The 4,677-nt window shown below is 41.9% G+C and overlaps 1 long non-coding RNA gene across 2 annotated transcripts; it reads left to right on the top strand.

The window, feature by feature from the left end:
- LOC125313902 lies at positions 1-763 on the top strand. Of its 2 annotated transcripts, none has more exons than XR_007197615.1 (2): positions 1-55; positions 360-763. It is a non-coding gene; the product is annotated as an uncharacterized LOC125313902 (long non-coding RNA). The 2 variants fall into 2 exon arrangements; XR_007197614.1 differs by lacking the exon at positions 1-55 and adding an exon at positions 115-257.
- Positions 764-4,677: the final 3,914 nt, after the last annotated feature.

The following is a 4,677-nucleotide window of genomic DNA, read 5'->3' as shown; positions in this document are numbered from 1 at the left end:
CGAGGAAGTGTACATGGAGCAACCGCGAGGGTTTGTTGCTTAGGGGGAGAATTTGGTATGTCGCTTACGTAAAGCTTTGTGTAGACTCAAGTAATCTCCTCGTGCTTGGTTTGGCAAATTTAGTGATGCTGTTGTCGGGTTCGAATTAAAACACTGTTAAGTAGATCATTCAGTTTTTAGTTCTATCTCCCCGGCCGGTCGTATTCTTACGGTGGTATATGTGGATGATATTATCATTCTTGGTAGTGATTCAGATGGTATCCAATGACTTAAGCGGTTTACGCATACAGAATTTAATACCAAGGATCCGGGACGTCTACGTTATTTTCTTGGTATTGAAGTTGCATATTCACGGGCAGGTATCAATTTATCACAACGAAAATATGTACTTGACATTCTTGATGAGGTTGGATTTCTTGGAGCAAAGCTAGTAGATACTCCTATGGAACCCAATGTGAAACCGATCCAGAACATGGAGAATTGTTATGTGATCCAGGGAAATATAGAAGATTAGTGGGAAAGTTGAACTATCTTACTGTCACAAGGCACGATATATCATTTGCTGTTAGTGTAGTTAGTTAGTTCGTGAGTTCTCCCCGTATTACTTACTAGGATGCTATACTTAGAATTATCAAGTACTTAAAGGGAGCGCTAGGTAAAGGGCTACTTTTCAAGAATTACGAACATCCGGACACTATAGGTTTCTCTAATGCACACTGGGCTGCATGTCCTATTGATAGGAGATCTACATCGGGTTATTGTGTGTTCCTTGGAGGTAATGTAATTTCCTGGAAAAGTAAGAAACAACATGTGGCTTCCCGATCAAGTGCTGAAGTAGAATATAGAGCTATGGCACATGTGGCGTGTGAATTGTTACGGTTAAGGATGTTATTATCAGAAATGGGTTTGCCTACATCGGATCTATTGGTATTATATTGGGATAATCAATCAACTATTCACATTGCAAATAATCCTGTCTTCCATGAGCGAGCTAAAAATATTGAAGTTGACTATCACTTTATACGGGAGAAAGTTCGGAAAGGGGAGATTATTCTTCAATATATAAGAACGGAAAATCAGCTTGCAAATGTCTTTACTAAATCTCTTAGAGGGAGTAGAGTGAGTTTTTTATGTAACAAGTTGGGATTATTTGATATTTACATCTCAACTTGAGGGGGAGTGTTAGAATAACGGTAAAATTGTCATTTGAGTTGAGAGTCCTTTATATATAAGTGTAATCCTTTATTAATGAATAATACTCATCTTTCTCTAAACCTAAACTTTTTCTGTGACATTTTGAATTTCGACCCCATTTCGAAGTTTATGAATGAATAAAAATGCTTATCGATGTATCTCGGTGATTTCGCTTGGAATTGATCTCTCTAGAGTCAACTGACCAAAAGGGAATGGCTAACTAGGATCTAAGTACGTGGATTAAAGAACTCGACCGTGGATTAGTACCTTGACCATAAAGATTGTCGAAGGAATATTTTGGGCCATCACGGCCGATCTAAGATTTGTTTAGAACGATTTGCTAGTATTATGCGATTGGTTCGCGGGTGATTCCGCCTAACCATAGTATAATTTGCGAATTAACCTAAACTGATTTCTGACGATCGCGTTCTTTGGAACTAACAATTTGCCCTCACAATTACATGACAATCAAGGTTGCCATGGTTCGAATAACTCTTGAATGTGATGCTACTCACGGGTCGATATGCGTAACTCCTAAGAGCCGCCTGTCGGTTTGAGATGCACTGGATTCTTAATCGATTGATTTTGAGCATGAATTGGACTTCGGAATTTGAGGTTGGATATTTAAGGATCCCAATGGTATTAAATTGGATGTCGCCTCATCATGCACGGTTAAGATCGTACTATGCCCACACGAATTTGGAAAGTGAAATCTTGAACTATGTAATGGAATCTACCTTTTTGCTCCAGAGTTAATATTCAATCCTTTAGAAATGGTGGGGGGCATTTTAGTCTTTTGACTTTTCCCTTCTTTGGTCGAAATATCCAAGGGCATTTGGTCCAAGAGTGGTCTTCCATTATTGAAGCAATTTTAACATGTGTTTTTGATGCCCAAATCCCACCAACCACTCTTAACCACTATCACTATTCCTATTGTCACTTCACTACCTTCTTGTCATGAAACCTCATAAACCACTCCCTCTCATCTTTTCCCTCCTCTTCATCTTCTCCATTTTAACTCTTTCTCTCCCTCATTTCCGCCCTCTCCCTCTAGATCTCCCCCGCGATTTTCCCTCTTGGTTGAGCCCAAGAAAACCGACACTCCCTTCCTCTCATCCTTGCTTGCTTGATCAAGGGAGCTTCAAGCCGGCGCCACCACCTCGGCCTCCTCTCGAACCGCCGCCGAACCGCTAGCTTTGGAGGCCATCGTTGCTCTGTTTGCTTAGTCCTTTTCGGAAGGTGTGCTGCCCTTAAACTCATCTTAGCTTGTTAGGGAAAAAAAGGTAGACATCATAGTTGGATTTGAAGGAGTTTTGTTGACTAAAATTTGGTGTTTTTACCTTGAAATCGAACCGGCTCACTCTTGTTCATTTCTGGTCATGGGGAGTTGCTGCCATTTCCGCGGACTTCTCTTACCCAAATCAAGGGTAAGTTGTTCTTAAACCTAACTTAGGACTATAGGCTACCAAGGATCATGTTAGATGGTGATTTTGTTAGGTTGAGAGGCTGTTCTTTTGGGCGTGTAATGAGGAGCCGAAATCTGCCATGAGGGAACCGAATGGAAATTTTGTGTGCTAGAGACTAAAGTGGGTAAGCATGATTGATTTGGGATCATATATTTGGTTTAGTGTATTTGATAGAGGGTCGAGTAATTATTTTGGCATATGAGTATGTTTTAATGCCTATTATTATGCAATGATAGTCACGAATAAAATTGATACCATGATAGTGCTTGTAAAGATACCATTGTGGCTGATTGAACCCATAATGTTCGGTTGGGTTAGTTATGATGCTATTTTGCTCTAGCGTAAAGGTTTGATCCTTAAGATTATTCGGCTATCATGTGGTGTTTGGGAAAGTTGATGATTGAACCCATACGGTGTCCTAGAGTATTCGATCTTGTGGTGATTTTTTCTTTTGCGAAACCATTAGTGAAAGTTGGGCTTAATTCCATTATACTCGATCATGAAGTTTTAAAATGTGAGACGATCGAGTCTTAGGCTTGAAATCCCATTTGTGTGCCCCGATTGTGGAAATGTGCAATTTGCTGCTTTTTGGCTTTCAAATGGATGAGTCGTAAGTTGATATGTATGTAATACCCCGATGCGTTAAACGCGGGGTTTGGAATTTATCCTGAGGCGTTAATACTCGGGATCGACCTGATGCGTACTAACGCGGGTCTAAGAAGGGCATGGTAACCCGAGGTGTACTAACGCGGGTGCCATATTTTATTAAGCTTGAGGCGTTAATACATGGGCCCGATTGCTGGGAATTTGAGCCATATTAAGTCTATTACTACTCAGTAGTCGATGTGATATCTAGTGCCTAAGTGCGAAGCATAATCCTAACCGATTAATTGAATGTTGATCGGAAGCTTGTGTAGTGCCAAATTTATTCTTATGTTACGATTGTGGTGTTGATCATCCGGTGATTACTTTTTTTTGATTTCTATGAGTTATACATTGCTTGGAGGTATTATTGGCCTAGCTTAGGTTTAGGTCCGATTGGTTGAGATAAAATCTTACCCCGTCGTGGGTTCAACTTTTCGGACCCTAAATCCTAACCATGCTGCCAAAGCGTTTTGGGGTACTGATGGACATCGATATGTCCGTCACCGAGTACCCGGTGGGCGAGGGTAAGGCCTATGTTAGGAAGGGAAGTACGGTTTGGGTAGACGAAGGGGACAACTACTGGAAGCCTCATTCCTATGAAGGCTGGTTCTATAAAGACGACAATGCAGAGTTTGGACCGCTTATGACTTTTGAGATACCCATTAGTATCATCCCCGGATGGTTTAGTACTACTCCCCCGGATGGTGAAGTACTCAACCCGGATGTCAAGCCCGAAGTCCAGCCCCATAATTCACCTAACCCCAAGGAAGGAATTGAGATCGTAGAACCCTCTGATGTTGATGCTGAGGCGGAATCTGGAGAATCTTCTAAGTCGGAACCCGAGATGGAAGATGAATGGGATATCCTATCAGACGCCGAATCCGATCCCGATGCGGAGGGAGAAGCGGCGAGACCGCATGACGATCCGGAGTTAGGACGTTTACACGGTGGGTTGCCCCTCGATGATGAAGAATCCTATGATGAGAGTGAGCCCGACCCCTAGGTGTAGCTGTAACACCTAGCTTTTGGTATCCCTTTGGGTTTAGGTAGCGGTGTCCTTTTAGTACGTATCGTCTTTGTTGAACCCTCTAGGCCCTTTATACTTTATCCCTCGTGTTGTAAAACACTATGTGTTATGTTATGAAGTTTCCCTTAAGTCGTCTTGTTTCAATTTGTTCGTAAGTTGTTCATTCTTCCGCCTATGCATACCATATTGTGTTAAGATGCGTGCCGTTTGATCCCGGGAATATTAATAAGTAATGGTAAAGATAGGGATGTTGGTGTGCCCGATGGACACGGGGCGTGACATCCCCGTTGAAGTGGTATTATAGCAAGGTCGGCTCGATCCAAGTTGATTGAGGTTTGGAGTAAT

This window comes from Rhodamnia argentea, chromosome 2 (assembly GCF_020921035.1).
Source record: "Rhodamnia argentea isolate NSW1041297 chromosome 2, ASM2092103v1, whole genome shotgun sequence".
Lineage (NCBI taxonomy): Eukaryota > Viridiplantae > Streptophyta > Magnoliopsida > Myrtales > Myrtaceae > Rhodamnia > Rhodamnia argentea.
Note: the sequence above shows the minus strand (reverse complement) of the source record. Positions and strands in the feature narration are given on the sequence as shown.